This window comes from Ixodes scapularis, unplaced genomic scaffold (assembly GCF_016920785.2).
Source record: "Ixodes scapularis isolate PalLabHiFi unplaced genomic scaffold, ASM1692078v2 PGA_scaffold13__105_contigs__length_92229423, whole genome shotgun sequence".
NCBI lineage: Eukaryota > Metazoa > Arthropoda > Arachnida > Ixodida > Ixodidae > Ixodes > Ixodes scapularis.
In genome coordinates this window covers 62529922-62555157 of record NW_024609839.1, presented here as the reverse complement: position 1 = coordinate 62555157, position 25236 = coordinate 62529922, and positions in this window count along the sequence as shown.

The following is a 25236-nucleotide window of genomic DNA, read 5'->3' as shown; positions in this document are numbered from 1 at the left end:
CGTATTGCGCAAATTCAATTTTGCCGGGAGCTGCCGCAAGTCGTATGGCACAACCTGACAAAGTGGACATTGGGGGAAGGCCATATTGGACCTTTTCCGGGGTTGCCTTACGTGCATGTGGTGGCAGCAGGGTTTGGCAGTATCGCGATACTGCTCAACCCTGCTTTGTATTGACATTTCGGTATCCCGGTGCAATTTTTCAATTGTAATATAAATTTCTGTATTGAAATGCATTTTACGGTGTATTCCTGGTATCGCGATACTGTCATGGGCGGATGTGTCTCGTTACATTTTACAAATGAGTCGTCTATTTATTTCGGGGTGAACGTTAAACTTCTACAGTGAGTACTCGTGTTTAACAAATGTTGCGCAATTAATGTAGATCATGATTCTTTTTTCTTCCTCGTACTCAGGGGAAGGGGGGGGGGGGGCGCTGCCCCCCCCCCCCCGCCCCCGCCCTTCAGTTTTCAGGGGGGGGGGGGGGGGGACACGAACATTTTCCGGCAAAAAAAGTTGCCGTCAACTGACCACCCGAATTCGCCATGTGTAGAAGCCTGGAAGAGCTGCTTCTTGTTCGTGATTGTCATTTTACTTGTATGAGTTCAAGAGCCATGCCGAAACATTCATATTATTTTGCAAAGAGAAATTTCGAGGTTCCCGCAATCACGAATTTGATCCCCCAATTTTCTTCATGTAAAAATAAGCGATCGTCCTGCAAGAACTAACCAAATCGTATGCACATCGCTATTAAGCGAACTACTCATTTTATCTTTAGGTTCTTAGCTTCCAAATTTTAATCGCATGTCTCTCATCTTTTTTTTTTCTAATATGTAATTTGATTTGATTTTACTTTTATATGAGCACATACACGTATTACCTGCCTCGAGAAAAGTGATTTCTCCATTTTGAAACCGGAAGAAATTTTTTTTCTTCTCTCTCAACGACCGTTGGTTTGCGGCAATGTTATTAAACTTCGAACGACATCGATAACGGGAGTGCTTTTCAGGTATACCACGTCGAGAGCCCTCTGGCGGCTGGAATATCGCAAACCAATTTCGCGCGGAACTGTTGTGGAATGAGGTGAAGACAATCAAGCGCGAAGCGAAACCAAGTTATAAAAAATCTAAAGCGTAAAGCCTAACGTGGCGGATAGGACACCATCCGGAGGAAGGGATTACCTCCCTCATCCTTACGAAACTGCGGCGAGTGGATACGAATTCCAATTTTCCCCTCCGGCAGCAGACGAAGAAACCGTTTGAAAAGCAGACGACGGGGGGAAAAGGGGATAGGGGGAAAACGGGGATGGGGAAAAAATGAGGAGATTTGGGTTGCTAGGTGACGAACTACCGGCCAGAAGCGATGCGTTGCTAGGCAACGCAGTTCACGCCGAGTATGCCACTTCAAGCTCGCCACTTCACAGAGGTTAATTTGAGGGGTAGGGAGGAAAGCTAATCGGGGCCGAAGTTGCGGAAGGGAGGGGCGCGGGAACAGGAAAAGAAATGGGGGAAAAAAGGACGAGGACATTCCTTCGACCTGGCGGTTAACGAACAGAGCTGGTGGAACTCAGGGGATTAATGAGAGGGACTTCGGTCGGCTGCATGATTGGACTCGCTGGTTCTTCGAGCTAAGCTCTAATCTGATTTTAACGAACAATAGTATAGGGTATTAACAAGAAATTCAGGAGTCTTTAGGGAGACGCGAGTATACTAAGCCTTACCTGTTGCGAAATTCGCCGGTTCTTGAAACGATAGGGTCTGTGTCGTCAAATCGAACTGTTTGTACTTGAATGAAGACGGCAATTTTTTCGGTTCGCGCAGATCGGTTGAGTTATTTTGTACAACAGTCGTAAAAGTTTCACACACAAAAATGTGTAAAAGTCGTATCTATAGGGTGGTCCAAGTCACCAGGCTCGATCTAAAATGGACCGAAAAAATCGACGCCTGCACGTAGCAATCTTAACTTTTCGTCAAACGTGTACTTCACAGGTCGGGTTTTTCATGTAAAATTACAAAGCGTAGTTCTAAGTTCTGTAAAAAATAAGGCCAAGAAACTTGCCAGGGTCTATGGCGGGTGACGACCCGGACGACCAAGTCCAGTAGCGGGGTGTCTTTGACGCTTCTATTGATAGATGGCATCGGGAGCAGCGTCCGAAGGTGCAGCCGACCAGCGAAAGAAAGCAGACGACACGCAGACGAAATCCGTTAGCAGCAAAAGCGCCTTCGTTATGCAGACGCGTTTTTTTTTTTTTTTTTTAATTTTATATTAGGTTTTGCTTTTATTGTCCGCATTTTTTTTTTTTTTTTTTTTTGTAACCGAAGGTACGTTTAAAAAAGATTATGTTTATTTTAATAAACTCCGGTAGTCGCGAGCCGTCGCGATAAGGAGGCAGCGCCATCTATTAATACGAACGCCAAACACATTCCGCTACTGGACCCTGTCGTCTGCGTCGTCGCTCGCCGTAGACCCTGGCAAGTTTCTAGGCCTTATTTTTTACAAAAAGAGAGCTACACTTTGTAATTTTACAAGAAAAAACCGACTTGTGAAATACGCCTTTGACGAAAAGTTTAGATTGCTACGTGGCAGGTGTCGATTTTTACGGTCCATTTTACATCGAGCATGGTGGCTTGGACCACCCTATAGAAAAAATAGAAATGTTCTGTCTGTTAGAGCGCCGTAATGTTTTACCAATGAAGACACGTCTGTTTACCGAAGCATGGACCGTTAAATGCACTCAACTGTTGCTCCTCAGCATAAAAAAAAACTGATATTTTTTAAAAAGTTTCTTTTTTATGATATAGCACGTCTGAAACCAAGCAGAATAGCAACAGCAAAAGGTCCGTTGAATATGGCGCCCACAAAGGTAACAATGCAGAGTGCACCTTGGTCTGCTTCTTGTACAGAAGTTGCAATGACGTCAAAACGCCGAGCTCTGATTGGCTCCGATTGGAAGGATAGGGGGTAGACCTCAAGGCAGCTAGCATTGAACTCTACCCACCATCCTTTCCACCAGAGCCAATCAGAGCTCGCCGTTCTGACGTCAGTGCAACCCTTGTGCAAGAAGCAGACGAACTTGCGCTCCGTATATTTTCTTTTTAAGGTGACCAAGCGCTTCCGACGTAACCTCATCCCGCGTCTTTTTTCTTTTTTTTTTTTTGGTACTGTCGCCGACAATTTAAGAAACGCAAGACGTGGTGGGTCCCGTGCATCTCATTATCGCCCCCACAGCCAATGAGGCTGCGCCATTCGACGATAACGATTCCGAAGAACCAATCAGGAAGCGCGAGCATGAAACATGAAGCCCTTTGTTTCTTAAGCTCTTGGTGACTAAATATAATTGACGGATGCTTGCGCTGAAAAATACGGGTTCTAAACAACGCGCCCATCTCCCTAGCGATGTTCCTATTTATCTAAGGCAGAGGTCTCCAAACATTCTTTTGGCTCAGGGGCCGGATTCAAAATCTGTCAGAGTCTCGAGGGCCAGCAAATAAATATGCAAATAAAAAATCAAGAAGAACTAAATAAATAAACTTAAAGAGGGGTTCGAGTGCAAACATTCAAGTTGGAGTCAAAAAGAATCTTAGCTGGTTTGATAAATACCCTTCATTTTGAACTCCAACCTTGTTAGTTTCGACATTATACAATCCATGAGAGCGCGAAAACCCACCGGGCTTAAATAGAATGCTTGGCACTGTGCAATAGTTCTGACATATGACACTAAGCATGCTTCAACGAAACGAATTTTAACAGTGTTACACAGACATGAAAAAGGTGGTTAAGAATGGTGGTGCTGGTGATGACACTATGCAATAGTTCTGAGAGATGACACTAAGCGTGCTGACATGAGAACTGAAAGGAATTTTACCACTGTTACACGGACATGAAAGAGGTGGCTAAGATTGGTGATTCTGGCGATGAGACTGTGCAATCGTTCTGACACATGATGCTAATCGTGTTTAAATAAGAACTGAAAGGAATGGTAACACTGTTACGCAGGCGTAAAAGATGTGGCTAAGAATGGTGATGCCGGTGATGAGAATGCGCAATGCGCGTATACGTATATATGGCACAGAAGTACCGGCTAGGAATAAGAACGGACACTATGGGTTTGCCGGGCGTCGCGGTGCCCTTACTTTGCGTGCGCTTATTTTTTTGCGGCGGGCCGGTCGGAAGACCTCGGAGGGCCGAATCTGGCCCTCGAAATCCCTGATCCATGGCATCGTGAGTTCACGTGGCGCCATCACTGTGATCTCGTCGCTCGTCATTCTGTGACGATTTTCATCGATATCCTTGAACTTATTAGCAAGTTTAGAAATAGAGCTTACGTAAAGAAACAGCGTCGTCGCCGCTTCGCGCCCATCGAAAACGCGGCTTGGGCTCGGCGCATGCGCAGTGAAGACGACGCAATTTGAAACTTTCTGCTCGCGATATGCCCAAAACTTTCTAACATCAATTGAGGACTTTCACCTCGTGTTATGGATCTCTACTTTCACGACTTCGTCTCAGACCCCCCAGACGCTGCGAATTTCTGATTGGCTCGAGAAAGCTGTCGAACGAACCTGCCACCACAGCTGCCTGCTCTGGCGACTAGGGGCCGAATCGATTTCGCTGGAATCGGCCAATACTAACGCCATCATTTGTATAAATAAACAACCAGATACGTTCGAACCAAATATCCCTCCTGCGTAGACATTCGATGGCAGAACTTACTAGTGCATCGCCGAGTTTCCTTTTCTTATATTTAAGGTAGCCTAATAGTATACAGCAGCACAACACTTTGACGCCACGCGCCTGCGGTGGCGCTGCATGCCGTTGGCAGCAGGTGTGGGCGAACGTGTTACACGTGTTACCGGTAACGCGTCACTCGTTACATTTTCGAAACACTAACGGATAACGTACTTACGTTACTTATTCTTCGAGTGACGGGTAACGTAGTTACGTTACTCGTCACATATCCTCCCCAAGACATAAACAAACATTACACTCGGATTATTTTCGTGTTTCCAGGCGCGTTTCTCCTCGCCTGTATTCAGGTGGAACCGTAGAGAAAAAAAAAAAAGATCAGGTAACCGTGTCAAGTTTTTGCGTGGCCGTAACGTTTCTTTGAAATATGGCGCATACGCGTGCCTGTAACGTCAGAAAACGTCACGAGAGGAAAATGTTTCATTTAATGAATAAAACGGTTGCGCAAAAGTACATGCGTTACTTTTTATCGGTTACCGGCTCCTTTTATTTCGAGCTAAGTTGGGTCTGTAACGCATTCTATTATTTGCAAGTGACGAGCAAGGTATTTTGCTACTTTATATCGGCAATGCGTACAACAATGACTGGGAGACGCTGTTTCGTGTGCTCCGATGAAAACGCGAGCACGCGTTTGGTGCCGGCCATAAATTATAAAAAAGTTTCTCTCAGCTCCCTCTTAGCTCCGGGGGCCGGTGTTCCATTTTCGGGGCTTTGCACGAAGGCTCCTTTCTGAATCCGAATCGTCATTTATCACGCTCCTTTACAAAGGGCTTTTTTAAGGACTGCAGCTTGCGTGATGCTCGCACGCACGCGGTGATGCTTTAGTTGCATCGTGGAAGTCGTCTGTTTTTCTCCGTGCCCACAAAACTATGACGTTAAATGTGACGTCATTACACCGATTGGCTGCGCTAATATTGTATTCTAACGTTAGCTGGAAAGAAAAACAGTTCTTCGCAGGACATCATAACCATTTACAAAAAAAAAAAAATACGGGCCTGCGTCTAGGTGGCGTGAGGCTAGGTGGCGCAAGCTGCCGCCCGTTACAGAGGGCATAGCCATTACCATCCATCCATCCATCCAGCGCTTTTGTGGTGATTCACTCCAGACTGCCTCGAAATACGATGCCTTATTGCTTGTTTTCTATGAATGCTATATTTCGGTGATCATATCGAAGGGAGCCCTAATACCATTGCTTGTCTACTATGAATGGCTATGTCGACAGCAGCACTTCATCTCCCGCGACTCTGATTTCTGCGCACGAACGCCTGCCGACACCAGGTGGGGAAAAACGCGGACTTGCTTGTGTGCACGGTGGCGGTGTACTGTATCGCGCCGGTAACTTAGCGACAAATGTCCGCACATTTTCGTTCGATAAAGACGGTCATGTACTCGGCACGTCGCCACTGTATACACGTTCGGCCATCTCTTCTCCCGGGGTCCGCTGTTTCTTCCGCTAGGTTTAGCGGGGAATCGCAGTGTCTCGATACTCGTGACGTCAGAGCGTCACGCAACGTCACATGCCAAACACATTTTCCCGTTAAATTTAGATGGAAATTTTCTCGGCTAAAGTCAGCGTGAATTTTGTCTCAAGTGGTGCTGCGTGACGTCAGTGTCACGGGGTGTCATGGCCAACGTTATTAGATTCGCTAAGTTGTGGAACTCCCACCGAGGGAAGGGTACACCCCTCCCCCTCTCATCCCTTTCAGTCCGCCTTCCCGTAAAACTAATCGTTTGGAGCGCCATCTAGATTTTCGTTTTCAAAACTCTGCGTTTCATAGAGTACGATGAAACGCCATGCACCTAGACGGCAGTGCTTCGAAACAAACGTGTTCCATAGGATACGTTGCGGTGGCGCATCTCGACGCGCCGGACGGGTGCTATGGTAACTGTAGTGTAATCTATGGAATACGTACGTTTCGAAGCACAGCGTCTAGATGGCGTTCCACCATACTCTATGGAACAAACCGTTTTGAAACGAAAATTTAGGTGGCGCTTCAAACGTATGGAGGCCAATTGAAGTGAGTGTGGGGGGTACCCACCTCGGCGGGAGTTCCACAACTGAGATAATCTAGTAACGTTGGTCATGGCACCACGTGACGTCTCAATGTCCTACGACCACCGTCCGCTATAGTCCGCGAAATTTAAACGTGGCAATGCAACTCTGCGCAGCAGTGTCAGCGTATCTGCTGATACAGCAGTTCAAATTTATTAAACACAACAAAAAAACGAGGATTTTTTTTTTTTTTGAAGCGGTATGTTTGAAGGTTGCCTGGCATTCGCCGAAGTTTGTTGAGGTACTCCGCGCAAATTCTATGATATGACAACATGGTGCTATTCTATGACAATTAACATGCTACTTCTCCGACGTCCTCGGTCGGAAATCGAGGGACCGCTTTTTGGGACGTGGTAAACACACCAGTCGGACACGCGTTTCAAACATCGTCGGTTTTTGTGTGTGTGTGTGTTTTTTTTTTGTGTTTTTTCGCGCCGGAGAAGTGTACGCCTACATTGAGCGCACGAAAGGGTCTTCTTCTATCGGCAAAAAAAGAAAAAAGGTATAGCGTGAGATGTGTACCGGCACTTGATCGATCCTTCGCCGCATCGCTGTTTATGCGATCATTGGGCAATGCGGCGGTCAGCGTATAAGCGAGCGTTTCGTCACGGACTTAATGCTCGCCAGCGATCTACTTCATTATTTTTGCTCTCTTTTTTTTTCTGTTTTTTTTTCTTTGTTGTTTTTTTCTCTCTCCGTTGGACTCTTGAGAGAGACTGCCGTCGAGATAAAATGCATCATATGTGTGACTTATTGGCTTTTTTTTCCCCCTTTTTTTACTGATGTGTATTTTTATTGCTGCTCGAGAAAACTCGTCATGCACTTCCTCGTCATCGAACAGCTTAACTCCCGCGCGTTCCTCAATACAGACATCCAGAAAGTTAGAAATGAGTGGGATGCATAAAAGAGTTTATTCGATGATATATATATATATATATATATATAATGAAAATTCTAACCCTTACATTTCACATTTATGGGTTTATGGGTACAAACAGTATTTCTTTTTTTAGAGCGCAGCTCTTAGGGGCCCGTTTCCGGCTTGAGCGGCGTCGGCGTCGCCGTCGGCGTCGCCGTCGGCGTAAACGCGCGGTGCATCATGGGAAATGTCCCATAATGCACCGCGCGAGCCCCCCACCGGGGTCACGTGACCTCGGGGGGGGGCACGTGACCCCCCCGAGGTCACGTGACCCCCCGAAGTCACGTGACTCCCCTGAGGTAACGTGACCCCCGCCGATGTCGCGTGACCCCCAATGACGTCATCGTCACTGATGACGTCACCGGCATCCACATCGTCATCGTCATCATCACTGATGACGTCACCGGCATCCACATCGTCATCGTCATCATCACTGATGACGTCACCGGCATCCGCATCGTCATCGTCATCATCACTGATGACGTTACCGACATCCGCATCGTCATCGTCATCATCACTGATGACGTCATCAGTGACGTCACTGATGTCGTCGCCGGCATCCACATCGTCATCGTCATCGTCACTGATGACGTCACCGGCATCCGCATCGTCATCATCATCATCACTGATGACGTCACCGGCATCCGCATCGTCATCGTCATCATCACTGATGACGTTACCGACATCCGCACCGTCATCGTCATCATCACTGATGACGTCATCAGCTACGTCACTGATGACGTCACCGACATTCGCATCGTCATCGTCATCATCACTGGTGAAGTCATCAGTGACGTCACTAATGACGTCATCGGTACCCGCATCGTGATCGTCAATGATGACGTCATCAGTGACCTCAGTCATGACATCATCGGCATTGGGGGTCACGTGACCCCCCCAAGGTCACGTGACCCCCCTGGTTAGTTTAGCCCCCCCCCCAGTGCTCTTCCCTCCTCCTCCTCAAGAGCTGCGCTCTAATTCGGCGTTACAGGGAGTTGTAAGCAGCTTTCACTTTTTTTTCTTCCTTTTTTAACAAAACTAAGAAGCATTGGTACAGACAATTCGCGTCTCCGAGCTGGAGACGCGAATTGTCTGTACCAATGCTTCTTAGTCCTATCTACGATTGCGCGCCCTCCCACGGCGGAAACGGGAAGCGCTCTACAGTGAGGGTCACTCGGTTCCCCTGCTCACCGGGCTCGGCGGCGGAACAGCTCGCGATCATGGCTCGCGAAATATCGTTTCCTAACGCTAACAACACTCTTCACTGTCACAGTGTAGTGCTGAAACCGGTATGGGATGGCACCTTATTAGAGAGTTTCTGTATCGCGTATAGAAACAAACGCAAGGGCTCTGCGTTCGCGTCAGAGTTGCGTGCTGCACGCTGTGCATGCGCGTCTTCGCCAAGCTCCAATCCTAGACCGCGATTTTGGGCACGCGCAGTATGGAACACGCAACGCTAGCGCAAACACACAGTACTTCCGTTCGTTCGTATACGCAATACTAAAACTCGCTACCCTTTCACCGGTTTCCAATGCCAACGAACCGCGTGCTGCAGTGAGCAAGCGTGCAAGCGGGTAGGGGTTCCTTCAAACTGGAAAGGCGGAAATCGGCAAAACGACGGCGCATAAATATTGAAGAAAATCAACCTTCTAAAGAAAATAATATTTTTTTTTTTTTGGGGGGGGGGGGGGGGGGAGGGGGTGGTTTGGGGGGGTGGGCATTTGGTCCAAAAGGATTGGCGGCGGCGGCGACTGGAACTTTTGCCGATTCTCAGAAGTCGCAACTTTGATAGCACCATATGCTTTACCCAATATTAATATAATTTTACATGGATTTCTCACATTAGCTAGAATGCTTTCATTGATTTTAGACTATTTTCATTTTATACCCTGTGAATTAGAAATGCTGCCATTGTCACCAGTGATGATAACTGGCACACTTTGCCATACTTGGCAAAGTATGGCAAAGGTGTATAAAAGACCCTATCTTAAAGAGACACTGAACTCTCAAAAATATTTTAAAGTGACTGGATCGGAGACCTATATCACAATATAACGTTTCCGTGAACAACTTCTTTAGCTCAATAATTACGCTGTGAGACACGTCTTGAGTTAGCAAAGAGTCCTAAAGTAGCACCTACTCCCAAAAACTAGATCCAAAATAAAGGTTAGTATCGGTTTCGTTCCAGATTAAAACGTGCCTCCTGGCGTAAATATTACGCTAAACGCCATTTTTGTTTTCAGAATAAGGAGGTGACCTGCGCTCATAACACCCTAGCTTCCTCGTACAAGCAGGAATAATTTCTGTCGCTCAGTGAAGCCAGCAAACTAAACAGGCTCAGAAACTGGTTTACCCTCCATCACGCATCTCCGACCCTCACTTAGCCGCCATTTAGGAAAACGAGTGGCGCCACCTACAGACAGTTGGAGTCGCGAATGATCATTTTATGTCGAAGCCGGTGTTTGAAGGGTGTAGACAGGAGTACCGCAGCGCCATTTTCCACACCCTTCCTACACCCTTCAAAAACGAAGGCTGTTCAGTCCAATATAGCACCCTAGTTTACGTAAAGACTGGTGTGTTATTCGAAATAAGGGTGCTGAAAGGGTGTTGCGATGGGCGCAAATCGCTGGAACACCCTTTTGACACCTTTGATGAAGGTGTAAACATTTCATTGGGTCGGTTTTTGCTTTCGTGGGGGCACGCCAAGCAGAGAATGAGGTCCCCTCCCCTGTTGCTCCATTTCCCGAACACTTTTTCCTTTGACGCAATACCCTCATACCTTTACAGTACTCCGTTTCATACTTATTGTACGACGCTGTCGAAGCTGGTGGCGCGATCACGTGTTTTGATTCAAAGTTTGATTTGCACGCGCTCGCTAGATCCTATACTGTTGCTAGACGAAGAAGCCGCGTGTTCACATCACCAGTTGCTTCGAGGCGTCGTCGTCGTCTGATAACGCGGTGTCGGAGCTCGCTCACAGATGGCGACACCGTCCCCCCTGTCGACAGCTTCTCTAGTCGTGCGAAACTATGCGAAACCAAAACAATCGAGCCCCGCTTGCGTAAGTCGTCGACCTTGGTTCTGTTTACAGTCGACGAACGGAAAAGAAGCGACGACGCCGCGATTCCCATCCGTCAGGGTTAACATGCGGGAATGCTCCGCTCTATATATGCAGTCCTATCCGCGCTCTCCGCCCCGCGTAATCGCCGAACGGAGCCGACCTCCGCGAAATGTATCTTCGTTACACTTCGACATGACCTTTAAAGACGTCTGCAAGGACGGCGGACACGCCGCTTTGTTCTTTAGTTCGTGCCGTTTATGTGCGTCTTTTTGTATATGAACGATTGTGTATCGCTTTCGAAATGCACGCGCGAGCCGAAGCGGAGACTTCAAATCAGTGCACGGCCTTCGCTGGGCGTCTGGAGCAGCCGCCGACCCACCGGCGCCTTCGTCTAGATCGTGTTTGGCGCGGCGTGCGCTATGGAAGCGAATGGCTTTGGCCGAGGTTAACTTGGTCACGGGATCTCTTCTATCTCCCCATTGTTCGGGTGCGGACGGTGTGCGCCTTAATGAAGCAACGGGGACTCTCGCATGTCTGCTTCGGACCTGGATGCCGACTGTCTTTTGTATGATGTATTTGCATGGTGACCGAGACTTTACATTGTGCTCTGCTCTTCGTGTAAGTAAATCGTGCTTCGGAGGACGTTTTCTTGCGAAAAGATTTCGCGGTAGATACTATTAAAAAAAAAATTGGGCTACATATATAGTGGCCTTTGCAAAAGATCCAATGATACGGAGATTCAAATATCTCCTAGCTTCCCTCTTTCCCAAGCGTATCGGTTGACAAATAAACACCTCTGACGATGGGAGGCACGTGTCGCCCCGTTCGTCACGTACGTCAATCTTTCTTTCTTTTTTTATTCCTTCGTAGCTAACTGACGACATCGCAGCAAAGTGTTGAAACAACACCACCTGAATAACAAAGCCCTATTGTTTGTTTGGTTTTTGTTTGTTTGTTTTTACGTCACGAGGTTGTTGCGCGACACACAAACACACACAGATTGAACCGGAGTGTCGCGCCAACCTTCGGCCTAGAGTCACTGGAGGCTCAAGACTCTGCAGAGCTTGGCTCCTTGTGTTCACGCTTCTCTCCTTCGTGATTGGTTCTCCGGCGCTCTTGTCTGCAAATGCTGCAATCTCATTGGCTGAGGAACGATAATGAGATGTACGGGGGACTCGCGCCACGCCGTACGTTGCCTAATCTGGCAGGAATCACACGCCTTTTCCAGCGCTTATCACCCCGGCCGAAAACAAAATGCCGAGTCACTGGGTTGTGGGCGCATGCGCGCCGTCTTGTATTTCGTGGAAGAGAGAGCTACTGGGACATGCTCGGACCGCGGCCCAGGAGACAAAGATGGCGGCACACGGACGGCTATCATTCAACTGCCTGACGTCACTGCGCAAGCGCCGACGCTTCCCCTCTCTCGGATTTGGATTCTGCTCACGCGCTCTGCCCCCACAACCTGCCCCGTTTGGAAGCCCGTGCATCATACCGAATGCACGTGCGGCGTTCCCCGCAGAAACGATGAACGAATGATCTTCGGACAGTCCTCAAGCATGGTCGAAGCATCTTTGCTTTTGTGCATGCTTCGAACCTGTATGCACAGAGTTTTTTTGTATAGACCAATGTGACGGTTATTATGCGAGGTAGAAACACGCCTTATAGACTGTCACGCGGGTTGTCTTTTGTTCGATGAATAACGGCCTGTTCGCGCAGCCCCGTTTTCTTACGTTTTACGTTACGGAAGTTTACGCAAAAGTCACCACGACATATGTGCTTTATATCAAGCGTGGCTACCAGTTCGAGGAGCAAGCCTGGCACGCGACATTCGAGACACGAATGTTTCGGTAACGTAACGTACGGATACGTTTCGGTAACGTAAAGGGTACGTATTGTTAGAAAACGTAAAAAGACGGTGCTGTGTGAACCGGCCTTTAGCAACGTGACTGCGGGTTTACAGACTGAACACGAATCCATGTCAAACGCTGATGCAAAACTCGCGCCCAGTGTGCCCCCCCCCCCCCCCCCCTTTCCCCGGGCTGGCCTCCGAAAGGTGACGTAGAAGCTCGAGTCAGTTAGGCCTTGTTATAACCAGAACACTGAGCAAGCAGCCGACCCTAAATCAACCGTCATGTTTGGAAGCCTGCGACTGGCATGGCGCGCCGCTCGCTGCACTTCGTCGACGTCTGTGTACACATCGTTTCGGGGGCCCGCGCCACATGCGGTTACTATTGCACGTCTGATTGCGTTGGGGCAACCCGCTTTCCTGTTTGTTTGTTTGTTTGTTTTTTCTTTTTTTGTCCTGGGTGTCCGTGTGTTTTACGAATCAGTTCCTTAATTAACTTGCGCATGCGCCTTTGTTGTTTCCCGCGTTTGAGTGTGACACTGACTGACTCCAACGGGATCCTCGGCGCGTGCTTCAGTTACCATGGCCAATCGCTTCAAAGATCGAGGAGGTGTATCCTTGTCAATCTTATGAAGCGGGGACCAGTCGGTCCTGGGATGCTGTCACTGGTATCTACGTGGAGTAAAGGAGAAATTTGGCCCTTGAAATGTTATCCCTCTAACGTGTGATCTTTAGGATACATAATGCAGTAGTGATTACTTCTCTTCGTTCAGGTGATAAAAGGGACGCAGCTGACTGGTCCGTCAACTGCGTATACGGCTGGGTACATATTAAGATCTTACAAACGATTAATCGGTAAGCTATAAAGAGTGATAAAATTTTCATAGTGTTGGGAAATTAATATTATAACATTATACATTTGGGGGAAGTAACTGTTGTTTTTAACGGCGCAGGAAGATTTCAAATAAGCTATTTCTTCTTTCTTTTTTTGCATACATTATGAAGGCTTATGAAGGAATCTGAATATTTCATTATATTATTTTTTGTTTACACAGGTTCTAACGGCCTCAAAGCGCGACCCAGAAGTGCTGTTTCTGAATGCATCCAGTGCAAGTCCAAAGGCCTCGCGGTCTTAGAACACTTTCCAGTTCTTTCAACCCGTCTGCAATTGTGGTGAAACCACGGGCTTGAACTATTAGTGTTTTGACATGTCGTAGTATTCATTCCAGTGCCTAAAACATTAAATGTTCGCTCCAGAGTAAAACTTTTTTTCTATAGCTTTGTTAACAACGTTATCGATATGCTGATTCCAAGTTTGTCATGAAAAGGTTCACTATAAACACGCCGACGTGTTTATAGTGGTCCAGGTGTGTTCTTCTTTCTGCTCTCAAAATCACTACGCTTCATATGTTTCCAAGATGTTGACATCGCTACAGTTTTCTCGTACTTTATTTGCATCTGCCATTTGCGTGTTCCTTCCTGAATCTTCGTGAAAAGTAATTGTGTGTTTTGTTTACACAGCGGGAAGTTAGGTGTACCCCAGTGAGGCGTCTGGCGTCTCTGCCGTAGACGAGAAATGTAGCCAATGCAGTTCATGTTAGCCTGAGCATCATGCAGTAGTGAACGCACGCCGTAGTACAATGCTCATCTAGATTGAAACGAGCATGGGTGAGGATTCCCAGGATCACTGAATTCTGCAGCGGTTTAAGCCTCTCAATAAATAACACCGTCATATGCAACGCTTCAATGTGTACCTGGATATCGTCTGAAATATCGTTTATGAAAACTTTCTGGGTCAGCGTAGGCGGAGGTGTAAGCAACACTGCAGAACCACCAGTGGATCGATGCTCAAACCCACTGACCTCTCTGCTATTCCTTGCTAGGCATAAGAGCGCTGCTGGGATTCGCTGGCAACATATGACAGCGCTCCTGAATCAGGGGTGCTCTCGTGATAAAGTGCTTGTCTGCACAAGGAGTATGTCAAGCCACACGGCCAGAAAACGGAGTACTTTTTCCGACACTCTTAGCGCAAACACGACATCTGAGCTTTTATTTGTTTTGTTTTTTTAAGATCTTGGAGGGCATTATTTTTTACTTTAGGTTGGTGCCTCAGACAACGACCTCCCACGGCACTATTAGTTTTGATAAAGGTCCTTTAATTCTACAATAAAAACGAAAAAAAGAAACATACATGAAGAACCAAAAATCGCTGGTTCGTGCTTACTGTGTCGCGCTGTGTATACATGGCCGGTCCTTATTTCTATCGATTTCTGAAAGCCCAGGTAACAGGGGAGTAGGTGTTTTAGCATGTGAATTTTAAAACAATGAATCATTGCCTTCGCTCCAAACAGCTGCAATTTCCGCCATTATGCAATACGGGATCTTCTCTATGTAGAGTTGGTGCACAAAGTCTTTTGGTCCAGTTGGCTCTCAGTTACCACAATGCCCGTTTTTCCCTCACTAACCGCGGTAAAGAAAAAGAAGAAAGAAGAAGGCCGGTTCCCCGCGGAGCAATACTAATTTCCCGCTTTACGTGGTGAATTAGAATACCTTGTATCCGCATTTAACATATATAGTTGATCGTTATCTTCTCAAAACTTACTCGTTTCACACGCAAGAAGTATATCGTCTCTTCCCCCTCCGACAACCAACTAACGAGTTTAGCCTAGCTCCGGAAGGTCACCCAGTTTGGTTTCAAAGGTGACTTTTGTAATCCAGTTGCCTCACAAGTAAGGAGTGCTGCAGGCCACGTTAGTAGTCACTATGTATCAAAATGAATAGGTAATTCCCCAGAAGGAATGGCTGACGAAACTTCCGCGCAACAATAGTGTCATATACATCCGGTTTCGCACAAACTCCGAGCGCTGCCAACGCTATGGCGGTGCCGCACCGCTATAGCTCGGGCTTGGCGTGAAACTATACGGACAGCAAGTCGTCTGCTTCTTGCACGGGAGTTTCTGTGACGTCAGAAAAACGCCGAGCTCTGATTGGCTCTCATTGAAGGATAGCGGGTAGACCTCCAAAGCAAGCTGCCTTCAGGTCTACCCACTATCCTTCATTCAGAACCAATCAGAGCTGGCCGTTCTGACGTCACCACAACCCTTGCAAAAGAAGCAGACGAACTTGAGTTCCGCACAGGTTACTTCCCACAAGAAATGGCTGACGAAATTTCCCTGCAACAATATATTGCTGCCTTCCCGAGCAAGGATGAGGAAAAAAAAGTCGTCTTGTAATCTTCTCGGGGGAACCCCACCACCTTGTCACAAGTTCTTGGACGCCACCAGCGATAATCTTATCGCGGCTAAAGAGTTTCACAGGTAGTGCCGATGACAAAGAAGAGCGCACGTATAGAGAGCTGCGAAGGCGGAGGTGATACGGTCCCCGTGTCGTCATAAGTTCATCACCCCCCCCCCCCCCCCCCTCTAAAACACCCCTTTTTGCACTTTGAGTGACACTTCCAGCTGGAACCGCTAGATAGATAAGACAGACCTGTAAAAGCCGAAGGCCGTTTTTTCCGGCAATCTCGACAATCCACGCGCGCTCTCCGTGACGGTCCTTGGAAGGATGATATTACTACGATTAGTAGGACGTCACGTGCTGGCGTTCCCCGTTTCGCTCGTTGGCCGCTAGGGGCGGGGCAAGCTGCTTCTCCGTAAGCGGCGCCGTGCTGGCACTTCCGGACTCGTTCAAGAAAGCAGAAATTAAAACGCAACCGCGGCTGATAAAGAAAAAAAGAAAGGAAGTGAAAATAACGAAAGAAAAGGGAAAGAAAACGAAGCCCGATAAGCCGCCAAGGGTCGGGGTAACCGGACACGAGCCTCTTTTATCATCGCGTTGCGTTTGTTTGTTTTATGCTCTCCCCGCTCATGCATGGAGTCACGCGCGGTGTTTGGAACTGTGGGGGCTGAGTTGGAGATGACGATTGTTTGAGTCAAGTGCGCACTTACTCTGATTCTTCTTTTTGCGCGCATATGGTTTCGTCGCTCGTGTTTGAGAGAACCCGTCTTGAACACGTTACTCGAAAGAAATGAAAAAGTAATTTATTACGATTACAATTACTCTTGGTTAAAACAAATATTCAATTAGATTAATAGAGGACTTGACAGCAAAAGTAATTGGCCGTTGCTTAAAAAAGTAACAGCTGCTTTTTCTATTACTTTAGATTTTCAAAACGACACGTTCTTTTACCGGTTTAGATTAGATTAGATTAGAATCATCGAATTAAAAGCTACTTATCTTTTAACTCAACCATTTTGGTAAAACATCTCTCTGTTGGAGGCTTGGTTTGGGGATTTCTTGCTGGAAACGAAGGACCCCGTGAACACTTAATAGACCCTTTTACGGTTTACAAACATAACTGCCGTTTGTTTCTGATTGGTTCCGAGAAAGGGGAGGGGAAAATAGGAAGGACTATAAGTAATTTTACCACTCTCCAAAGCGACCAGATTACTCTTGCGATTACATTCTCATAATTCATTCAAATGACTACAAAATTACTTTATAAAGTAATCGATTACAAGTCACTTGATTACTGGTAATGACGAGTACTGTACAAGTCTGTTTAGAACGGAGACGAGGTGTTCGCGACGTGCGCTACCAAAAGGCGTCGCTCTGGTCGGGTCTTAACGATAGGTTAAACACTCGCTATGACGTCTGAAAATGTAATTAATTCTACTTTCACCCACGGAAATAACAGGAATGTTGCTCTGTTCACGCTGATTGTGTTGGTTTAAAGGTGTACGGAAACGAAATGTTCGCACTTATTTCTTCGTTTAGATGTGGTCTATGTTGTGCCGGCAGCCCAGAAACACTAGCTTAGTGGCAGGCCCGTAGCCAGGATTTTGTTTCTGGGGGGGGGGGGAGGGGGGGGGGGGCGTTTATGACAAAATGCTGTATGAGGGGAAGGGGGCAGAGGAGGTCCCAACAAAATAAAAGATTTCGGGGGGGGGGGGGGGGGAGGGGGGGGGCCCGGCCGCCCCCCCCCCCCCCCCCTGGCTACGTGCCTGCTTACTGGTTTTCGGCTGCCGGCAGAGGAGTCTAGAAAACTAATTTTTAAACGAATTAACGTATTTCAGAAGTGCTTCTGGTGGGGGTCTGTGAAGGTCCACTGGAATGCCGCCACGTCATGAGTTCCTAAAGAGCAGTGCCAGTTCGCGTCAGTATGGCTCTCTCGTGGAGCTACCTACTCCCGAATGTAACTCGGCGGAGAACGCTGACGGGTTTACTATGTGGTATATGCTAAAAAGCATCCACTGCGCTTCCGCAACGTGCATTCCACACCATCAACAACGCCGTTCTTTGCAGACGTTAGGTAGGAGTTTCATCCGTGGATGCGGGAACCTCTACCAGGCCAACCATACCCTCCCCCCAATATGGCACCCAGTGAATACTTTATATACATTGCTTGCGGGTGTCGCCATTGCTGGGTACTGACGGTTGTTTCTACTTACTGCTCCCCTCGAGCTACCACATCTGCGGTGTGAAACTAACACGTGGCTCATAAAATACCGGCATGGCCGCGAATGACGTTACGGACAGTCTATGTATTGGCCATCGGGCGTACAGTCCTCGGATATTACTATAGGCGAGATTGTCACGCGGCGTTGACGCCACCAAGCGGCAAGGCTCGCAAACTGAAGTACCCTTGACCGTGCGAGAACTATTGACGTCACGAGCGTGATAAAGATTGCGCTTCTCGCTGGCGGTTTCTGAAACTATAGAATTAGCTCGCGCTCAAGTTATTTCGTTTCTGCACCGCTTTAACAAAGCTATTACTCTTTGATTTCATTACGCTTCTAAGTTATACACACACGCAACATCGAACTCGCTGTTCGCAACCACTGTGTTGACAAATTGATGGACAGTAGTCGAGATCACAACTCGTGACGTCGTAGCGAGACAAATCCAACTTTGGACAAATCCTGATGGATACGTCACGCACGGGAGTCTTAAGAGGTCGCCACCGAAGTATATAGACGCTGCTGTCTTACGTCCTGCGTCATGTTGTGTTTACGTGTTTCGTTTCCTTGCGTTCTCGGTTACGTGGGTTCCGTCTCTGGTGTGCGGGACGAAAAAATAATAAAACATTGCAGCCTGGAATATGCGAGAAAATATAGATGAAGCAAAACAAGAAAGCATGACAATCGGGCACTTTTTGTGAATACCTCCCAGAGGGCGTGGAGAGACCAAAACTATGCTTTAACGCATACAAGAAGTGACGACATTCAAGATGGCTTCGCCCGTGAGGAAAAGGTGCACGGGCAGTGCGGTGGCAAATTGATTCTCCCTTGCCACAAAGGGATATGTTTTCCACTAAACGGGATCAACAACTGCGCGTCTGAACAAAAAGCAAATGTTTCCACTCGGTACAAGCATTGGTCTCATCGGACCATTTTCAAGGGTGGCTGCCATTCGATGGCGTGCAGGCCTCCAATCGTACGCTGTGAATAGTGTAATTGAAAATCCTTCAAATTTGTACAATTTCCTTCTCCTGTGCTCGATCTGCTAAATCGTGCTCTTTTAATTTTGCCGATACAAGCTCCTAGCATGTGCGCCAAGATAAAATTTAATACAAGTAATCGCAACACTACCTGTGCCGAAAAAAACACACACAAACTCATTGATTTGGCTTATATAAATATTCGCAACTTGTGCCTATCAACATGGCCGTCATCTGGATCATCGTCGTAGAACAGCAATACGAGGCTGGGTCTGCGAAGCGTCTTGCTATATTCGAGCAGTATTAGAGCCTTACTTTATTTTTTCACGTCAGGAAGGTGAAGGCAATCACCTTTATCAACCTTTATTGTGAAGCCCATCGTCCAGGAGCTAGGGAGCGCGACTCTCACACCGCGGCACCACCATCGCTGAAAGTTGCGAATACCTAACGTAGCAACTGCAGTGTTTATATTTGTTAAAGCTTCCGAGATAAATTTTTTTTAATTATTATTTAATAAGGGAAAGCGTTTCTGCTCACGCTTCATAACGGTCGAGATTATGCGGAAACCTTTGTCGAGATTATGCGGAAACCCTTAAAAATCCCCCAAAAAGTTTCTTTTTTTCTGTTTTAAAATTTTAGGATGATTTGTGAAGAGTGTATACATTAGTTCCTGTGAAATTAACCTAACGCGCATGAAAGGCGGTTGTCTTACTGCTAGTGCCTTTCTTCTTTATATGTACTCTTATTTTGTGATGTAGTTATCGTTCAGTCGATTTGCGGATCGAGAAATCACGTCTTTGGCCTAGGTATATAGGTCACTATTATCGATGACTCCGGGGATATCGCTACATCTCCAGCGGAGAAAGAAATCTAGAAATAGGCCGCTATTATTATTTGGGAGATTCCCGCCATGCGGTTCAACCTTTGGTCTTCAATTGTCTCCTTGAAGCGGACTCGCAACGGACAATCGGAAGCAATCCTCCGACAATCAAACACCTGAAGTTTGTCACGCGACCTCGAGCTCTTTGAGTCACCGCAGTGGACCCCAAGGTCCGCACCTGGACGATGATACAATAGGCACTTTTCAAAAGTGCGCGCCATGTATGCATGGTGGTAAATACGCCTAAAAGTACAGGACGAGGCGTATATGTGCTTCTTTCTTTATCCGTGTTTTCAGGTGTATTTACCACCACGCATAAGTACCAACTAGCCCAAGTCGCGGTTTTAATCCAGCCATCTATACACTCGTTTTCACCTCAGGAACCGTAGCAAAAAAAGTAGTCCGGCTCCTCGCGGAGCATTACTAATTTTCCCCCTTATGTGGACAATTAGGATATATTTAGGTACATTTTAGATAGGATATGTGTTATCTTATCAAGACGTACACGTTTCAAATACCTAAAGCGTCGCTTCTTCTTTTGACAACCAAATCTTGTAAGAACTACTTCGCGCGGCGCACGAACAATGCGCAAAATCAGAGTCCGCCATTGTTGGGGCGCCCACTCTGGGCTTGTATACGGAGTCTACTTCTTGCGCAGGAGTTGCGGTGACGTACAAGCGACACCGAGCTCTTATTCGCTGATTGAAAAGAAAATATATATCTAGCATTGAGATCTATCCACTATTTGTTTCAGTCGGCCAATAAGAGCTCGGCCTTGTTCTGACGTCACGGCAACTCTTGCTCAAGAAGCAGACGACCTGCTCTCCGTACCGGACACGGGGGCTGCGTCAGCGTTCGGCGAGGACTCGGATCCAATCACAGGCTTCGTTCGTGCCCGAGAAATGGCGACCGCCAATGTTGCTTGACGAGGTTTTGAAATGTGCCAAATGGGGAGTTTGCGTGGATCGCTTCTGCGCTCCGATAACGGTATCGACATGTGATATGAATCATGTGCTAAAGCGCTACAAGTACCGAGTACCGGAAGTATCGGACCGATCTACTAAAGCTCCATAATCAGATTGCTGCGGTAATTCCATCCATCCCCCGTATGTTGATTTATGTGCATGTGGGGGGGGGGGGGGGGGGGGGGGGGGAGTCTGTGCGCGCATGTGCCCGTGTGTGCGGGTTTGGGTGGGTGCACGTTCGTGTATGTGTGTGTGTGGTTGTGGCCGGAAGGGGGAAAGGGGGTTAGTGGGTGTTGGTATGATGATGGGTGTAATCGTGCGCGTGTGTGGGGTATGTAGGTGTGCATGCGGGGGGGATATGTGGGTATGGGTTCGTGCGTGTGGCATATGTAGATATGTGTATGGACGGGTGTAGCTGTCTGTGTGTGTGTGTGTTTGAGAGAGAGAGAGAGCATGTGTGTAGGTTTGCAAGTGCGTTTGGGTGGGTGCGGATGTGTGAACGTAGGTATGTGTGTGTGCGCGCGTGTGTGTGTTACACCATTCTATATTTTACACATATAAGCTATAGACAGTTCTGCACAGAAGCCGTGCATATCATGCCACCAGCAGTACTATCGCGGACAATATGAGCTGAAACAGCCCTCCGGCCGGCGCACGGTACTACCTGCGCCGCCTGTCGCCTTGCTCCGCACACATAGCGCACCCTGAGTACGAGATAAATTCTCACTTGCGCTCGCTGCGCCACTGCGCTCTTCCGGCCGTCTGCAAGCGAGACGGCGGGTGCGACAGCGGGGCATGTGTGTGGTAGGGCGGCGGGGGGAACAAAACATTAGACTTGTCGTTCCTCTTTTGGAATTGATTAACTTTACTCTATCACGCAGAATCCCGTACAAAAACGCTGACTGGTGAAGAAAAAATATTGAAGTGTCTTAAATTTCAGCTGCGATTATCGTTTTTGGAAGTCACATCAAAAGACGTTGGAGGTTGTTCTTGTTTGATTATAGGGGCATGCATGAAGTAGGACATCGTAAAATATAGGCCAAACTCTGTATGCCGGATTTAGTCCGGCTCCAAGGTATTTACTTTTTATTATTTTTTATTGAACACAGTTTTTTTTTTTTTTTTAAATGGTAAGCATACATGTTACTGAGAAGGTTTTGTAACCTTGATTGGTATGAAAAGGTTCAAAAATATAATTTATTTATTACTGGGCCCACCTGTTTGTTTCAAACAAAACAAGTTGCTGACAAGACACCAGTTTTTTTGTTTACAAATTCCTAGTCTTAATAGAGTGGGACAAACAGTCATATATTTTCCCGAAGAAGGAGATGTAAACTTAATGAAAGAAAATCTCCAGACGACAATGTAAGGCACAAAAGAATAATAGTCGGCGTGGAAGTTCAACTGCACTATACAAGAAGATCGGGATCAAGGAGTCACCACACAAAAAGTGTGCGTGGTTAACGGTGTTAAACAGTGTGTCGCAACCGTAGCATCAAGCTTTGTTCCAATCGGCAGAAGTCCGGTTCAGGGGGTCCTGAGGCATAGTAAAACTTACAAAATAATTTAATACCGCGTCATCCTCCTTTGATCCGCGACCACGGCTCTCATCCTGTCTGGTAAAAAGTCATAGAGCGCGGCCACAAAGTCTGGCTCAGCCCGACGCCATGCCCATTCCCCTCTGATTGCTTTCCACAATTTGTGGGCAGTGGCGCGGTGGAGCGGACGCCGTGACATGGCCACCTTGATGCGCCTCCAAATGTTTTCGATGATATTCGGATCGGCTCCTATTGTGGGGCCAAGGCAGCTTCGTCAGTAACTGTTAAGAGTTGAGCTTGTTGGTACATACTTGTAATTATATCAGCTTGAACTTCAGAAATATCTAGAACACAAAGACAGAAAGGACAGAATATGACACACAGGATCAGCTGTGTGTCATATTCTGTCCTTTCTGTCTTTGTGTTCTAGATATTTCTGAAGTTCAAGCTGATATAATTACAAGCTTCGTCAGGCAGCGCACTTCGAGGAGATACGAGCGTGACAACGCATTTTCCACTTCGGCGCTTTCTTGAAATCCACTGAAATCCACGTTAGCTGAAAACGTAAACATCGGGCTACACGGCACACGCATCGTGATGGTGGTTCCGTCGGCCAATGTTTTCGCTAGCAGACGGCCGGAGGAGCGCAGCGGCGCAGTGAGCGCAAGTGAGAATTTATCTCGGTTTCAGGGTGCGCCGTGTTTACGGAGCGGTGCGACAGGCGGCGCAGGTAGTACCGTGCACAGGCCGGAGCGCTGTTTCAGCTCATATTGTCCGCGATAGTACCTTCAACGCAATGCAGTGCCCTCCATTTTCGCGCGCTCACTGTCATACATCGCAGCTGTGAACGACAGAACAGAGACCTTCCCGATGACTCGAAGCATCGTGTGTCATCTTCCTTTCCCCTGAACAAAAGAAAAATAAAAAAAATAAAAAACAATCCCCGAGGGATGGCTCTGCTCCGTATCTCCCTTTTGTTTGGAAACATAAAAACGTGGCGGCGATAAGGTGCTCATCATACGATCAGTCACGAGATAGGAACGCGACCCTGCTTAGAATCTGTTGGCGCCGGTTTCATGCGGCGACGTGATTGCACGCGTCGCCGCGGTGTCCGGCCAGGGTAGTGGTGTGCCTAGATCGATCACAGAGTGCCTCCAACTACTCGATCCAATACCACGAGATTTCGTTGTCGGAGGGAGAAACTATGCTTTTGAAGTTTCAAACGTGTACGTCTTGATAAAATAACGGCAAACTAATCTAAAATTCACCCACATATATATTAAATTTTCACATAAAGGAGTAAAGAAATAATAATCAGCAAAAATCCGGACCCTTTTCTTTTATACTGTCTTTTTTTTTTTTTTAGTGAATACGAGTATAGGCGCACACCCACCCAAATAAATTAGGCCTTGCAAACATTTCTCTTTGCTGTTCATTGCACTCAAACCTTTATAAGAAGCGAATTATCTTATTATATTAAACCTTCTTAACTGCGCATTTATTCTGCATGTATACTGCATCCAAAGCATAAAAAACAAGCTAAAACAAGCAAGCAGATGAAGGAGTCCCACGTGGGTCCCACGTCAGTGTGGCGCGGGCAGGCAGGTAGCGAGCTGCTTGTGCACAATACCCATATGCCAGTACAAAGTTGCCCCCGTGGGCCCCACTTCGGCAAAGCGGGGGAATGCCGAACTTGGGCTGCCCAGGCTATGCCTTAGCGAGTCCCATCTCGGCTATACGGAGCAAGGTTAGCATAGATGTGCTCCAAGGGGGTAAAGCGGTGTCATGCCCAACTCAGGCTCCATATGCGACTTTCAAGATATCATTTGCCGCCACTCATATTAAGAATTGTTTTTGCACGGTCTGGAAATTCAACATCAAAATCTAATTAATTTAATACCGAATTACCGACATTGATCTCCCGAGGCCGCCTTGTTGAGATGCGCAAGTACTTCGGGGCTTGGGGATGGCTAACACTCCGGCGTATCTTTCTTACCCTTTGCTTCCGCAGGCTACAATCTGAGTCAACGATGGGGCGCGCTTGCATCACATTTGCTTTTGCTTATGACCGAGCTCTTGTGATCGCTTACGATGAGAGAAGAGCTCCTGTATAGGCTCCCTACAAAAAAAAAACTTTTTTTTTAACATTTTGCCGCGTTGCCATTTGCCGAGATCGATCGCGTGGGGAGCAAAGAAGCCAGCGCCGTGCAGGAAAGCCACCGACGCGGTCGTTTCGCCCAGACTTGTGCCCGTCACTTGAAAAATGTAATGAATTTCAATTACAAATCACCGAGCCTAAAGAGTAATGGGTTACCGTTACAAATTACTTTCGCTAAAAAGTAACGGTTTACTTTGCTCGTTACGTTACAAATAACTTTCACGTTACTTTTACCGTGCATTTATCAACAAAAACAGTTGAAACAATTTTGATGTTTTCAAAAATGTTTCTGCAACACTACTTTCCGATTCTCATACAATCGCATTACGGTAGTCCTTGTAAAAATAAAATATTGTATTTAAGAGACAGAATGTGCACTCCGTTCATCTGTAAGCTGACAAGGCAGCGAAAGCTGCAACCACACACGCCATCCGGCTAGCTTACGGTGAGTTGAAAAGATCCCTGGAAGCCTGCAGATAACGCTAGCGCTGCGAATGCTCAGTAGCAGCGCCTTTTTCCGCTTGGAGATTTAAAGGTAAGGAACCGATCTACGAAAGCTCCTTTCTGTAACGGGCATTTTATGCCTAAGCGCTACGTCTCAAAGCTGCGCTTTCATGCCTGTAGCTTTGACGCACTT